Below are 16,023 nucleotides of genomic sequence, written 5' to 3' on the forward strand. Positions count from 1 at the left end.
ATTGGCAAACGTCCTTCCTTGTTAATTAAAATGACATTAAAAGTCTCTGGTTTAGGACTCAATGGTGGCTGTCACCGTCCAGTGCAAGAGTCGAATTCTTAGATATTGTGTCAGGCTTATTGGTTGATGCTATTAGTTCTCTCTAAATATGACTTTGTCTTAATTTTGGTTCTGCCTGTTAGTTACAAAATCCTACTAGAACTGGAGTGCAGTAACAGATATATTCTTTTTTTGCTGCAAGACATTGAATCTGCACCATAGGACTTTATGATTTTTACACATTTTAAAGTACAAGTGTAATTTTAGAGGGAAACACTTTGCCATAGAGCGACTTTACTATGCTCTCTATAAAACTTTGCTTTCAAATTTGCCTTGCATGTTGTTCAGAAACAAATGGGCATGTAGACTTGCTTGCGTCCCTTCTGCCTACACTCCCGTTTAAGAGGTGTCATCCAGCAAATTTCAGGTTTGGAAGCAGAAAAAAAAAAAGTAACCTCTTGGCCTGTCATTTATATTAGTATGGTCCATTTATGCTGTCAGTAGGCTTCTGCCTTTTTGGGTGCTACCACAGTGTAAGTAGAAATGTAAAAATATAAAATGATGTGCAGAAAGGGTCTCATCTTGTACCATACGCAGAATATCAGATTGTCTCCAGTGTACTGGAAAATATATGCTTTAAGGAGCAGGTCTGGGGGGGTTTGTTGTGTTCTCTGACTGCTTCTGTAGTGGAAACTGGGCTTTCCTTCAGCTTCTGTTTGGGCTTTTTAAACATCTGCTGGTTTTAAGGTCATTTTCCAGTCAGAAAGGCTAGAAATAGAATTATATGGAATTAAAATGCCTTGAGTGATGCTAGTAACCTAATAGTGACTTCAGTACTTGTTTTCTGGTGCTGCTAACTCTGGAATTAAATGGCAATTACCATGTATATAGGCTGGTGTTATTTTGCCTTGCCAGCGGAGTGCTTTTAGACAGTGTTGGTCCCACACATGGACAGTCGTTTTTTTGTCCCTGTACAGTAAGCTAGTTCACACTTTGTCTAATGTCTTCGCATAGCGGGAATTGATGTTGGTCACAGCTCTCACAGAAGGCTTTTGTGTGGTGATATCTGAAAGCTGTCTTGTTGGAGCTTTTATCAAGGCTATTGCAATGAGGCCATTATCGTAGCTCATGGCAAACATAGATACTCGCAGAAACTTTTATAATATTGCTTAGTAAGTGGCACACTGGTAAGGAGTGACAATGCCGGAGTGGTACAGAAATAATACCCGAGGTGGCAGCCGTGCTGTGCCGGGGCGTTATCTGTCCTTGCAGACCGGGGATGGGGTGGGAAGGGAACCCCGCACAGGGCAGACGGAGGGTGGTGATCGGGACTATCACAAGCACGAATGATCCTGGCCGGTGGCTCAGCGGAATAAAGTTCTACTTTTCATGGTAAGACTTTTATCGAGCGGCACCAAGTAACCCAGATCCAAATTGCTGTACAATAGTTCTGCACCTCGTTCTTTCTTTTTTTCAGCTGCGTGGTATCTGTAGCCTAAAAACGCCTCTTGAGAGTTATGTAAAACTGCGAGTCGGGTGAGAGGAAGCCGAAGCTTCACAACTCTGCTGTAGTATTCTTTTTAAGCACAAACCTCTTGAGCTGTTAGAAAAGACAACTTACTGCTCAATGTGGGGACAGGGATAATAGCATTTTCAGTGGCTGCTTTGTCTTCTCAGTGGGTATTTCACTGGCTTTATTATTTATTTTTTTTTTCTCTCAGGAACTGAGAGTTAGGAAAAGCTCTCTTACAAAAAGATGATGTCTTGAAAGCATAAGCAAGTTGCTCATTTTCTTTCTCTGGTTCTTAATCATAGAAGCTGCCTTGATGGTTTTTTCCCACCTCAAATTAGCAGTTTATTTATAACATGCTAATGTTCTGCATGCCCACTGGTATTACTGCTCTGTTGTGCTGAGCTGAGAACTGTTCTCTTGAAAAGTGACACTGTGAAGATGACAAATGAACATGGGAAACTGCATATGATAGTCAGAGAAAAATTTAGGTGGCTTTTGGTGTGACTTCAGTTCACACTTCTTTCTATAAAATTACTTCAATTTCATTTCTGATTTCAATCTCTAGTCACATTTTTGTTGCTGGTTTTTATTTGTTGCTTAAAAAAAAAAAATGCAGACCTTTACCTTTTGGCACCCTCGCTACCCTTTCATGCTTGTTGGCAAATTTCTCTGTGATTGTCTTCTGCACACTGCTGCCAACTGCCTTCTTGGATTGCAGGTGGGGAGTGAGGAACTTCAGGGGGTATTTTTCCCTTCTTGGGGCTCTCGCAACATCTACTTTGCAACTGAGAGCCTGCAAGGCCCCTCTTCCAGATCTGGGGGTCAGCAGCATCCCTCCCAGTGGTCCTCTGCTTCAGCTGCTCTACAGAAGGACTGGGGAGCATTCAGAGTCCAGACCATGCAACACAGAGTGGCAAAATAAAAGCACATCCCATGAGTTGCTGCACTTGGTGCAATGTGCTTTGCGGGTGTTTATGAGAGATGGTTGAGAAAGGTTCAAGATCATTTGGAGACCTCCAACATTGTTTGCTTGTCATCCATTCTCCAAAGTTGCTCTGCTTACCTTGGGGCACCAAAGTCCTTCCCTTTTCTCATTGTGGTAACATCATGCTTTCGCTGAATGTGTGGGAAGTGAATGCAACAGTAGTGAACAGGTTGCATGCCATTGGCTAGATATTAAGCTTAGGTAGAGCCTTCTGTGGACAGAAGTTAATTACATATTTTTTTTTTTTTGTGGGCCAGAAATCCATTTTGCCATGTAGGGGATTCCAGATACTGACATATTTAATAATAATAATAAAAAAGCAAGCTTGTAGGCAGGCAAATTCCCCTTATTCAGAGAGAGCCATATGTTCAGGTTACTATCCTTAGTGTGGTTTATTTGCTTCAGAATTTGGAAAGAAGGTTGCTAGGAAAAGCAAGACACATTCAATTCTTTCACCGTCTTAAATAATTTTATAAGGGTGATTACCATCTCCTGCCTTTCTCCCTCTTTCTCAGTCCTGGAGAATAATCAATTTAGCAATAAGTCAGAACAAGCAAAAATGTGATTGTTCTCATCTGCAATGCAGAGGCTAAGACTGACTCTTTCTTTCAGGCCAAAATCAGGTATTTTTTCCTCCAAGAGAATTAGGAGTTATCAAATAATTCCATGCTTAGTTAAGAAACGATCAGAATTTTAGCCTGTTTGTTTTTGCCTTCAGATTTGCCTAGTTCTTGTTTTCTTGACTACCTTTTACCTCTTTCAATGGCCTCAGTGCCATTTTGAACACATTTCTCTACTTCCTCTGAAAGGGGGGAAGCAGCACCGATTGTACCAGGCAGGCATTATATCTATTGCTAGTACTTCATTTAAAGTGGAGAAATGTGGCTTTCCCAGCAATTTCAAGGGTTTGGTTACCTCAGTGTATGAAGAGCAGCCCCCAAACTCTGCTTGACTGGCAGTTAAGAAGGGAGGAATCTCCTTAAGATCTTTCAGGGAGAAAACTCTAGGCATCTGTGAGATGCTATCTAGCTAAAAATATCAGATACTTGAGCTTGCTTATTGACTTGTTTGATGGTGATCCCTTGTTGAAATGGAAAGAGCTAACACATCTGGAACAGTTTTAAACTTCTTGAACTTTGTGTAAAAGTGGCATAAAGTTCCCAGCAAGTGTACTAGCCCATCAGGGCAGCCCCAACTCTCTCACTGGTCATGCAAGTGTGGCATGCCTAGAAGATGAGGGACAGCCTGCCTGCTAGCAGCTGGAATGGCCCTGGAAGGGTTGCTTTCCTCCTGGAAAACTGCTCTCAGATACTTTGTCTAGATTCAGTCTTTGATTAATGTTACATGATTCGTAGGAAAATGTATCTCTCTTCTCCTGCAAAGTAGTGCTGGACACCTTCTGCAAGTATTTAATCTCTCCCTGAATGCCAGAGACCATGTTTTTTGTCCTCTTTGTTGCTCTGCCTTGTGTTTGAGTGCCCCTCTGTGACTGCAGGGATTGTGGGGAGTGAGCCCCAGCTTGGAGCGGGTGCAATGATCTTCCCAACTAGAATTTTGAATTAAGAGTATCTTGAATTAAGAGCGTGGGAAGGTACGTGGTCCATTCCTCTCTGAGGAAAAATGTGGAGTGTAACTTACTAGGTGTATTAACCTGAAGCGGTCATGCAGGTCAGGACTGATGCAGCGGCACACTTACATGGGGGAGATCTTCATGCACATGTCACTACAGGTCCACGCATGCAAGACTGGAACTTGGGTAGTAGTATTGATCAGGGCTGCAACTAGTTGCTTTCTTGTTCTTGTGTGTTACTGTATAGAGTGGAGAAACTTCAGCTTTCACTTTGCTTCCTATTGCTTTCAGAGGCAGAGTTGAAACTCTTCACTTTCTTAGATCTACTTTGACTGCCAACACAGGGTTTTGGTATCCTGATCTGATTTTTCAGGGTAAGGTTCCAAAAACCAGCATGCTTTACTCTGTCTGTTTTGCAATGAGCTGATCCCTTTTTGAAGACAAACTTACGAGTTTCTCTTATTGTGAGGAGCTACACTTATCAGCAGGTGCTTGGAGTACCTGTGAGTTTGTGAAGATTGTGTCATCTTTGGACTTGCTTTCTGAGGGGACAAGCTGCTAGTCCTGCCACTGGATATGCCAGCTGCATCTAGCATCTTGGTTACAGCTGAGATTGGACTATTTGTCTCAGTGATGTGAGCTTCAAATTGTGAAAGAACTGATGAAGGTATTGGATTGCTCGGACAAAAAGACAGGACCTCTATCGCCATAGGTCTTGCGAGGGCTGAGCAGGAATCCTCAGGAGCAGTGGAACAAGGTGTGCACTGGGGATCCTGAGGAGCTGGGGTTCCAATTCTCTAGTTTAGCTAGCTGCTTGCATCTCCTCTGGCATGGTGCAATCACCTCAGTCCCATCACTAAGTATTTTTATCCAGACTACCAATTTCAACAAAGTGATCTTTTTGAAATTCTATTTTATTTTACATTTAACATTAAGATCTTTAAGAAGGTAAGTCAATGAGGTGATTCAGGTAAGAATATTTTACAGTTGCAAGAGGGAATTTTTTCACATTAACTAGCGAAGGCAGCGGTTTGAGCATATGCCAGTATGCCTTTCCAGAGCTGTGATACGGCTGAACCACAGTGGAAATCTGGAACCATAACAACACTGCTTATAGGAAGTTTGACTCCCTGCATTTAACCACAAATGTGGTCAGTCTTAGGAGAGGCAATAACGGAGAGGAAGAAAGGTGGTAGTATTTGATTAGATTTGTTCTCCTTGTTTTCTGCAGTCCATCTGATGGATGCAGCTCTGGCTGTGAGAAAAAAGTGAAAATATTAGTGACTGTTCCAGTTTCTTCCCTGTTGCACTTTGAAGACACTCTTTCAGCGTAGGTATAACAAGACTTGCTTTCAGCATGTTAAATTCAGTAGTCACATGCTATTATTAAATGGTCATGCTGCTTGCTAAACTATTCAGTACCTCTGAAGACGATAACATAGAAGAGGATTAAATACCATGTCAAGATCATTCAGGTGTTCAGTAGCTTCATGTGGGGACTGAAACACAAAGCAATGCAGTTGTGACAGGTATCTGCAGTAGGTGAACGAGGAGCAAAGGTCTTCCTGTTGCTTCTCACCATCGTGCCTCAGACCAACATGTTAGATCTGTTTGCTTCAGCAGCATGGGAATGGCTGTTTGTCTTGGAAATTAAAATATTCTGTTTCCTATCTGCATGTTCTTGGAAATGAAATGCAATCCTATCATAGTCAGGGTAACCTTAATTGCCTGCTGGTGCGGGAAGGAAAAGGTGAATTAGGGATTGGGTCTGTGCTGCTGGGAGCGCTTCCTATGATGGAGGGGATTTCCTGGAACCATCCTGGGTGAGACACTTTGGGGATATGGTTTCACAGTCAGCTTAAGGTGAGCCGAGTCGGTGCCACCACTAACGGGGTCATGCTGCCCTCCCTCAGGCCGTCCCACCTCCTTGGCCAGCCTGGGGACCTGCTCCAGCTGAAAGCTGACACTGGATGGGCGATTAGCTTTCAGTCCAGCCAGCTCCCCCGCCCAGCTGGCTGCGTGGTGGGGGTGGCTGGCAGTGCCTGCCCCCCAGGGAGGCTGGACCCCCAGTGCACCAGGGTGCTCTCCCTGGGCCTGGGACCGGGACCCCTCACTCAGTGCGGCAACAGACCCAGAGCCTTGCTGCCTGCGTGACCTTAGCATCGCCTGGGAGCCAGTGGAGTTGTGCATAATGAAAACATAACAGATGGCTCTGTACAGAAATCGGCAGCTTTTGTGCCTCTACATGCTGCTTGGGTTACCCAGCGTGTGCAGCCGCTGGTGCTCAAGGGCTGAGGGAACTTGCACGCTCTCCCCGTCTCCGGCTTGCAACTTTTTAAAGGCTCGGAGGCAGCTTTGGGGTTTTGTGAGCACATCGAGGAGAAAACATGGCTGAAAATGTCCGCAGTTCCCAGAGGAAATCCATAGTTGCTTAAACTGAGAATCTGCATTTTCTCAGAGTTGTCTTTGTACCGTGCCGCGTACACTCGGCTTCCAGTTGCTGACCAAGGCTCCCAGGCTACATGTAATTTAATTACATTCTGATGGCTGGCGTTGAAGTAGGTAAAGATATAAATGTAATGTGTGCCTGGAAGTTATGTGTGTAGAGTGAGCTTGTAATACTGGAGGCCTTCTCGCAAATTGTTGCTGTATTTCCTAATACCTCCTGAGGAAGGACAGGCTCTGCTGCTTTGACAGGTACAGTTGGTCTCAGCAGGGCTTTAACACGACTGATTTTTAAGAGACGAAAGTACAGGTGTCATGGTATTGCATGAGAGGTCACAGAATCCCTGGAGATAGCAACTGGGACAACTTTTACTGCTGATAACCACAGCTGAGGGGCTTATCTTGTGTTGGGTTACGAGCATGGGAAGGCTTCTAGAGCTTCTGGTTAGGTGAGTGGTAATTAACAGTAGTCACATGGAAGGTTCATCAAGGAAGGCCAGGTTTTGTGACTGTACTCAGAGCGAAGTCTCCTTTCTGCCCCTCTGGTGGAGAGGTGAAGCCAGCCTGTGTGGTGGCAAGAGAAACCAGTGCCCTGCTTATTCCACACGGCTGCAGAATTCGGCTCTTGTGACCAAAATACACTGCTGAATTTTGGCTTCAGCCTAAAAGGAGGTATATCATTGTGGTTATAAGGAAACCTCCACATATAAACTCAACTAGTGTGGCACTAACTAATTAACTCGGGAGACAGCCTGTAACTAGTAGGCATACAAAACAAGTTATCACTTTAATCCATTGCCTAATTTTGAAGGTAACTATTTTGTTATTGATTACTTCAGCAAAAAGCTTCAAATGTGTTTATCTCGCAATCCTTTCACACATTGCCCACTGCCAGAAGCCTCAGGTCTCCCCACAGCAGCTGCCAAAATTTCCGTCCTTCTCCTGATACTTTCTTTAGCACCGTTGTGCACTGAAACATTTGCAGGATAGTAAAATGTGAAACCTGTGTAGCATTCTTGTTTATTTTGGAATACAGTTTTTTGCACAAGGAACACTGTAACTCTGCCATATTTACTTTCTTGTATTTAACTCAATAAAATATATTTACCTGAAGCGGACACAAAATTTCCAGTTTGCTGTGGAAAGTGCAGAGCTGCGCTGGTTCCAAGTTAGTGCGGAGTGAGTGAGGGCTTCTTGCCAGCGCAAAGCGTGGGAGGGAAGTCAGGAGTAAGAGGAGTCTCGCTGCTATCATCAACAAGCACTTGTTGAAAGGGCAGAAGTTAGGGATGTTGAGGCAAGACAATAAGTTTTGGGTGTTTTTTTGAGTTTTATACTTCCATGACGAATGTATGACTGGCAAAGCAGGTTTCTTCCAAGACTATCTTTAAAGTACTTTTGCTTCACCGTGGATAAGAACCTGCAACCTCAGATAGTAAAATGCTGTCAAGTTTTCTCGGGGAATCTTGGCTTTATGGTTTGATATAGTTTGGAATCAGGATTGTGAAAACTAGTGTAGAAAATTAGGTTTTTTTTGAGAACCAACCACATTCTAGGCTTTTTAGCAATCTAGGAAGCCTACAGACTGGTGGGAGTTTCCCTTGGCTGCCCTGAATTATCCTACCCTTCCTGCTGCTGCTAAGAGAATAAGGCTGTCCTTCTTCCTATCCAATACTGTTGAGAAAGGCCATCATACACAGGCTATTTTTGATCTTATTCCTTTTTCTAATTATATGTAGCTTTTATAAATCTGTCTGGATGGAAAGAGACAGTGTACTTTGAAAGGGCTTGTTTGATCTAAATTTAAGGATGTCTCATGTCCAGTAGTGAAACTTGCTATTTTAGTTTGTCCTACCTACAGCTTTTACTAAAACAAGAGGCAAAAGATGAAGAGAGACTGAAAAGTGCATATGTGCATGAGAGGAAGGAATGATGACTCATAAGTGGGACTGGATTTGAAATGTAAAGGATTAAGGTATACTAATAATAAGAGAAAGTTATGTATTTTGTGAAGGCACAATGAAATGATATGGTCATTTTATCTTCTGAACAGACTAATGCACATTTGTAGAAGAATCCATGAGGTGGAACTGAGTAGCTAATTTTTCAGGGAGAAGAAATCTATTTAAAGAAAGGCATTTTTAGTGCAGCCTTGAATAGGTGATATTTTAGTGTTTTAGTGCTAGATTCCACTGGAAGACTTCTCCAGGCTTCTGGAAAAATCCCATTTGGCTGTCCATTGCCTATGGGATAGTTCTTATAACTGCACAGTTATACAGCAAGACAGGTAGCAGGAAGGTAAGGAGAGTGAAGGCAGCAGTGCAAGAAGCCAAATGGGCTTTCTCTGAAATTTAGATTGTAATGAATAGGAATAAACACCTGAGTTTCTGCTTTCATCCTAGGTGTTGTCTCTTCTACCTCTCTTCTAATGTTCTGCTCTTCTCACTTTGGCATCCATAAAACTTCTCCAAAACTTGAGACATCCAACTGTCTTGAAATAACCCATTCTGTAGAGTTTAAGTAGTGTGCAATTGTAAGCATGAAGTTCTTCTTATACAGCACTGTGAAAAGTGCTTGTGGTGTTTCCTAAAATGTTTACCAGAAGTATCCAACAGCCAGCCCTTCCCACTTTCACCCTTTTCCTGCCTTCTTCCCACCAACTAAAAGCTAAAAGATAAGGTGTAGCTGTCCAACATGTGAATAAGGCTGATAGAAAAGATGTTTGATTTTGTAAAGCATCTTGATTAAAAAAAGCCTCCAACTGTCAGTATAGCATTGGATTAAAAATTGGTTAAGTGACAGGAAAAGGGTCCTTTTGATTCCTGTGAGTATTTGCACCAATCCAAATACTATGCATCTTTCATCACTTTCATAGTTGTCCCAGAAGTAAACAAAAAAACTGTTACTGATAGTAATTGCTAGCAGAATAGCAAATGATAATGGAGCTCTTACAACGTACTCTGTGGGCACATTCAAACACACTGCATCTTTAATACAGCCAAAGGCAAAGTTGTATGCCAGAGAACAGGGAATGCAAGCTATGCCTTATGAAAGAAGGCCTGTATCCTGGAAAGCAGCACTTCTTAGAAGTCTGTAGTGGACAAGCAACTGCAAACCAGCTTCCAGCGCGATGCTGAGGAGCATTGGCACTGCGGCTTACATCCTGGCACGTACAAAAAAAGGAAGAGGAGAGGGGATACTTCTGCTTCAGTGAACAGTTTTGGTGCAGCTGATACTCAAAATAACATAGATAATTCACTGCTAGTGCTTGTAAAGGGAAAATGTCGAAAATGGAAGATGATGTTAAATAGGGCAGCAAAAATTACACAAGGTCTGAAGGAAATGCCCTACAGCACAACTTAAGCAATATTTTGCTTATTTAAGGGATGACTTGATTGATATGCAAGATACAGAATTGAGAGGGGTAGTTGATGTAACTGATGGTTGCACTGCCATCCAGAGAGACCTTGATGGGCTAGAGAAATGGGCTGACAGGAACCTCAAGAAGTTCAGCAAAGGGAAGTGCAAAGTCCTGCCCCTGGGGAGGAACAACTCCGTGCACCAGGTCACGCTGGGGCCGACCTGCTGGAAAGCAGATCTGTGAAAAGAGACCTGAGGGTCCTGGTGAACATCAAATTGACCGTGAGCCAGCAGCACACTCTTATGGCAAAGCCCACCTGTGACCTGCCTGGCTGCATTAGGTATTGCCAGCAGGTCCAAGGAGATGATCCTTCCTCTCTGTTCAGCCCTGGTGAGACACATCTGGTGTGCTGGGTCCTGTTCTGGGCCATCCAGTATGAGAGACATGGACATACTGCTGAAGTAGGTCCAGTGAAGGGTCATGAAGGTGGTTAAGAGCTTGGGCCATCTGATATACAAGCAGAGGCTGAGAGAGCTGGGACTGTTGAGCCTGGAGGAGAGAAGGTGAATAAACACCTGATGGGAGGGATTGAAGATGGAGCCAGGCTCTTGTCAGTGGTGGCTGAGGACAAAAGGCAATGAGTGAAAATTAAGATGCAAGAAATCCCATTTAAACATAGGATTTTACAGTGAGGATGATCAAATACTGGAAAAGGTGACTTAGGTTGTGGAATTTCCTTCATTTGAGATATTAAAAACCCAACTGGACACAGCCATAAGCATCCTGCTCTAGTTGTCCCTGCTATGTGCAGTGGGGGGCGGACTAGATGATCTCCAGAGGTTCTTTCCTACCTCAGCTCTCTGTGAGATTATTCTGGTGTTCAAGGACTTTGTTGAATTTGAGCATATCGAGAGTTTACTATTGAAAGCTGAAACAATGTAAACTCAAAGTGGAAATTAGAGTTTGTGTTTTGGTGTGGTGTGTTTTTTTTTTTTTTTTTTTTTTTAAGTGAGAGTAAAGTAATAATGAGTTGATACTTTCAAGTTTTGACAGAATGAATGTTTTGCTCTGTAATTTTTTTGCAGAGTTATGCTCTGTAATTTCACCTCTAAACAGCCTTGAGGTCAGCAAGTCCATCTGCCTGTTTTTTGGTGGGTGGGAGCAACAGTGTTTATGGTCCTTTGTGACAGGTGCTTGCTCGTTTAACTTTCTCATAACAGACATTCTAAAATTGCATGGCAATGTTTTCCAATCCTTGACTACAAGATAGTTTAATGTTACTAATTGCATAACAACTAGGGGAAATGTGGAAGTCTGTGGTAGGTAGGAAGTCATATTAGAAAGTCAGATTCTTTTATTTGATCAAAGGGTGGGTTAGAGAGGAAAAATGTGAATTTATATAATTTTAAAATTTGAGACTTGAAGGTAGTATTCATTTTTATGGAGAACTCATCTCAAAGTATTTAGTTAAGGGAATACGTAATAAAGAACAAAAAGTGAAATGGACAGATCGTGTCCAGTGTGAGTCAATTTTGACATAGTAAAGTCCTTACTTGACTCTGTGACCTGAGATGTTCTACTTCACCAGAGCCAAAACGGATACTTTTCCAAAATACACCACATAACATGAGAGAGACCAACAACTTTCTTCTCTTTTCCCCTAAAAATTTATTCTCTGAGATGACACATCTACTTTGGATGTTGTCTTGTAAATTAGGCTATTACATCAGCTTTTTAGATTACTGTGTCTGTGGGATGACAGAATTTACTTACATGTGAAAAAGAAAATTATTTAGTCTACCAAGGCCCGTTAGCTTTTTTCATGAACTGTTGTTTGTCTTTTTGTCTAGTTTTCATTGGCATTCTGTCACTGAGAATAAGTAAATCTTGCCATTTGAAACAAGTAATTTATCTTCATTTTGCCAGCACTCTCAGGTTGTTCTGCTCCATGGTGTGGCTGATGGAGTGATAAAATACTGCCCAGGCAGGATGCACAGCAAAAACTCGGTGGATTAGTTGTTCTTTGTGACATTACACAGAATTTAAAACATTAAGAACTTGGCTATCTTTGTGCCACTTCAGCCACATAAGCTGTCTGCTGCCAAACCGACTGGTGAAATAAGAGTATATCCAACAGCTGCCTACCTTGATGTGGGGAGGGAGGAAATAATTGGTCCTTAGAGTTTAGCAACCCAGGTTAGGTGGAAATCAAGTTCAGTTTGTAGTCAAAGAAATGTGCTGTGAAGAAACCTTCTAATGGCAGAACCAGCTCCACATCAAGGATGGAGGGGGCTGCCAGCCATACATGGTCTCTCTAGGCCCTGGCTCTCTGTGGCTCTCTACTTCTCTCTTTTCTTACATGCTTTTTATCTGTTTCTGCTGATTTGGAGCCTCCTTTCCTACTGCTTCTGGGAATAGTTGCTTTTGGATATGTAAACTGTGTTTCCTGTTTCTTGGGCACTTGTTATTTATTTTTGTTACTCTGAGGTTTGGTATGTGGAGGTTATTGTGTTAACTTCTTCAAGGTTAATAAGTATTTTTTTTTAATGTTATGCTAGTAGTTCAATTTTCAAAACCGTACCTAATTAACTGCTTGCAAATGATACATTGATCTCTCTATGCAAAGTCAACATCATAGTAACTTGTAGGTGCAAAAACTAAAAAAAAAAACCCCACTGTTTACAAAACTCACAGAACTACCCTGTATTACAGTAAATGCTTAGAACCCTATGTTATTTCTCATCATCTGGCTCTATAAGTGCAAATCATTGCATCTCAAATGGGTCTGGTTGTCTCCTGAAAGTTTTTTGTCAACTTTCACAATGTCCTTTGGAATCTATATAATATTTTTATCACTCTAAATGGATTCAAAGTACATTTATTACTGCGGAGAAATCCAGCTGTATGTTTTTATACTTGTATGAAACTAGGTTAAGGAAGTACTTCAAAAATAAAAGGTTTACTACTTTAGATCTGACTTCTCAAAACTAATTACATGAATTAAACAAGTAGTTAGATGTAAGAACCATTATGCCTCAGGCAGTGAATTAAAAATACAGCATTGAGATTGGTGTTGAATTTTTTCTTAAGAATGATTTCTCCTCCTTTGGGGGCACAAATATCCAACCCTAACATTCATGAACGCCTGAGTATTTAAAACTTACTGCCTGCTAGTTTGTAGGTCTGTGCCATAGTTTTTGAAATGTTTGCATATGGATCCTTTTTGTCAATAATTTTTGAAAGAATATACAAGTTACTTGTTTCCCTGTGTGCTGATGCGTGAATCACCCATCAGCAAGTGAAGCGATGCGGTCCCTTGGCATTGCCCTAGTATGACTCGGTTATGGGTGTTTTAAATGGAGTGCAGGAAGGTTTGGGGTGTCGGGGTGGGAAATCTCAAACCACAGACCTGTGCAGACAAGAAAACTTGCACTCCAGAAACTTCATGGGTGTAATTCCACAGATGCCATCCTTTCTTGTAGGTGTCCCATATCCAAGGAAAACAAAGCTCAAGATGCTGTGGCTTAGGCTGGCAATTTAGTGAGCAAGCTTTGTGATGCAAGCCCAGTCTTGCATCGTTGCAGCGCACATACACTGAGAGAGCGCTGGTGTGGCTTTGCGAGTGCTCCTCCTCCCTTTTCGCTTCGTACATAGCAGATTGTATTATTGCATCTTCCTAGAGATTTTTCTGAATCTGTTCTACATGTTCTGTAAGTAAAGGAAACTCTCCTCCTGATTCCTATGTTGCTGTATGTGCCCAGTATACTACTACTTTAGCTTTTAACCCGTGTATCTTATACTTTGGCATTTACTGGCATTTCCTCCAAGGAAGTTCATCCTTTCCTATTCTCCAACTCCTTTTAAGGTCCTTCCTCCCCCGTCCCAGGGCTCGTTTGTTTAGTAGACAATTTGGCAGACAACTGACAGCGTTTGAAAGTTTTTCTTTAAGTGGCTGTGCCAATTTCTACACATAGAGTGGAAGCCGCTCACTGGAACTAATCCAATCATGATCATATTTTGAAGTTAATGACTTTTAAAAGAGTACTTTTAAAAATAGCCCTTAAATACAAAAGACAAAATAATTGCTTGGATATATTTTGAGACTGACTGCTTTACAATGTTTTTTCCTTGGGGACAACCTTAAAAAGATAGGGAAGTTTTATTTCCCTCTCTCCAGTTGAGTTGTAGCCTCACCAGTCAGGAGCCTGGAAGCTCCCTGGAGGGCTGAAGCATCACAAGCAGCTCTGATGTAAAGATTTGCTACTCTAAAACACACTGTATGAATTTAAACTATCGCTTTCTTATTTGGCTTGTATTGATCTTGGTGGGTAATGTTAAAAGTGGACCTGTATCGGTGTTAATTGTTACATGTATATGCCATACATAGAAATTGCACCAAGAAGTCTCTTATGCGACCAGTCTGTCATCAGGTCCTGCCCCCCCACCCGCTTGCCATCAGTTTGAAAGTTCAGCATCAGGCCCGTTTTATGACAGTCTTGTTTTCTTCAAAGGATGTCTGTGGTGAGAAATTACTGACATGAACTGCAAGTGAAAACCCCCAAGCTTTGCTGTGGAGGCAGCAGCCTTGCTGAAGTGCTATCTTTGGGAACAGGGATAGGTGAACGGCCAGTAGCTTTGACATGGGTTTGTAGGACCAGGGTGGTGGTTAAGCTTGCTGGTGGCAGGGCTAGCCTTGGCCATGCTAACCAGCAAGGGAAACTGTCCTGCTGCACCCAGCCACCCTGTGAACCTGCAGTCAGGATTCCCCCATAGATGCTGGTTGATCTTGCTTGTGTGTCTGCGTGGAGTCCTGGCTGTTCTGTCAGTACCTTGTCTGGCAGTTTTGTCTCCAGAGCTTGCACCTGTAATGGGCAGGTGCAGCTCAGCCTCCAGCAGCTGTTGGGATGAGGGAGCAGCTGTTACATGGAGCCGTTTTCAGGACTGCTGAGAGACACGTGTGCTCCTCACCTTGGGCAGTTTAACAGTTGAGATAAAAACTGGATGCAGGTTCATGAAAATAACTTTTAGTATTTCAACATGAAGTGGTAACCGGAGCCTTCAAGCTTAGGACAGTGCAAAACCATTGCTTCCAGTAAGAAGTAATTGTTTCATATTTGGTTGGAAAAAATTGCAATTGAAAGATCTCAGATGATTCATTTCCTATGCAGCATAGGTGTAATTCTTTTGGTTTGAGGCCTGAAATGTGGCTTAGGCTTTGGTTGATTTCTTGCACAGCTGTTGTAATGTCCTTCCCCTTCTAATGCAAAGGAAATGTGAAGTACTGTACCAGTGTAGGAGACCAAGATAAGCTGCACATTTTAGCAGTGGCTGCTACACAGAGTGCAAGCCTGATAGGGCATGGGCTCATCCCATCACATCTGAGTAGAACGATGAGCAGAAAATGGGTTGTCCACTTACCTCAGTGCCTGGGTTACATTGGCAATGGTGGGTGACCCTGGGTACTCTGACCTTCTGACAAGTCAGCTTTCTACAAGATATCAGGATGAAAACCAAAAGGAATTAGTACCTTGAGATTATGATCCTCCCTCAGAAAAAATGACCTGCCATAGGTCTAGGAAGAAACCACCATTTTTCATTGCTGCATTTTGCTACTTTGTTGTTTTGGTTCAGGTCGTTGTGTTTCATTTAAAAGCAGTTGAAAATGTTCGTCTGTTCAGACAGGACTGAGATGAGAGAAGTGTGAGCTGCCAGCTGGGGGTGAGACGCAGGGCATCAATGCTCAGCACCACTAACGCGGGAGCAAGGTATCTGCGCTCCAGCTGTTGAGTGTACTTGGAAGCCAGTGTATACCTTTCAGCAGGTGTTAAAAATGGCATTTTGTGATAGTTCTGCAGTCGTGACTGGGAGCCACTCATGACACTTGCATTACTTCTTTCTGCATATTCAATCTGAGAAAGAGAAGCCATCACTAGGTTCTTCTGGCTTGGGTCATACTTTGAAACAAGAACCTGCTGGTGAAACCTGGCCACCCACATTTTAACTTTCTTGAGCTAAATGTAAGTCTTACTGTTTGATGTTTAAGCGCTTACAGTTTGTGGCTTCCTTGACTCTTGCAATACTTCTGAGGGAATTGTGAAAATGGAAAAATTGAT

At 42.5% G+C, this 16,023-nt stretch overlaps 1 protein-coding gene and 1 long non-coding RNA gene across 4 annotated transcripts in view; one reads left to right on the plus strand and one right to left on the minus strand.

The window, feature by feature from the left end:
- E2F3 (E2F transcription factor 3) overlaps nt 1-16,023 on the plus strand; it is a 43,199-nt gene that overhangs the window by 8,460 nt on the left and 18,716 nt on the right. The gene's annotated exons all lie outside the window — the stretch shown is intronic.
- LOC309437044 overlaps nt 1-16,023 on the minus strand; it is a 41,083-nt gene that overhangs the window by 1,501 nt on the left and 23,559 nt on the right. The window contains exon 2 of the long non-coding RNA XR_014183477.1: nt 15,329-15,398. This is a non-coding gene — a long non-coding RNA (uncharacterized lncRNA). The remainder of the gene's footprint in view (nt 1-15,328; nt 15,399-16,023) is intronic.

Source organism: Streptopelia decaocto (genome assembly GCF_964273445.1).
Source record: "Streptopelia decaocto genome assembly, chromosome: 2".
In the NCBI taxonomy this organism is placed as follows: Eukaryota; Metazoa; Chordata; class Aves; order Columbiformes; family Columbidae; genus Streptopelia; species Streptopelia decaocto.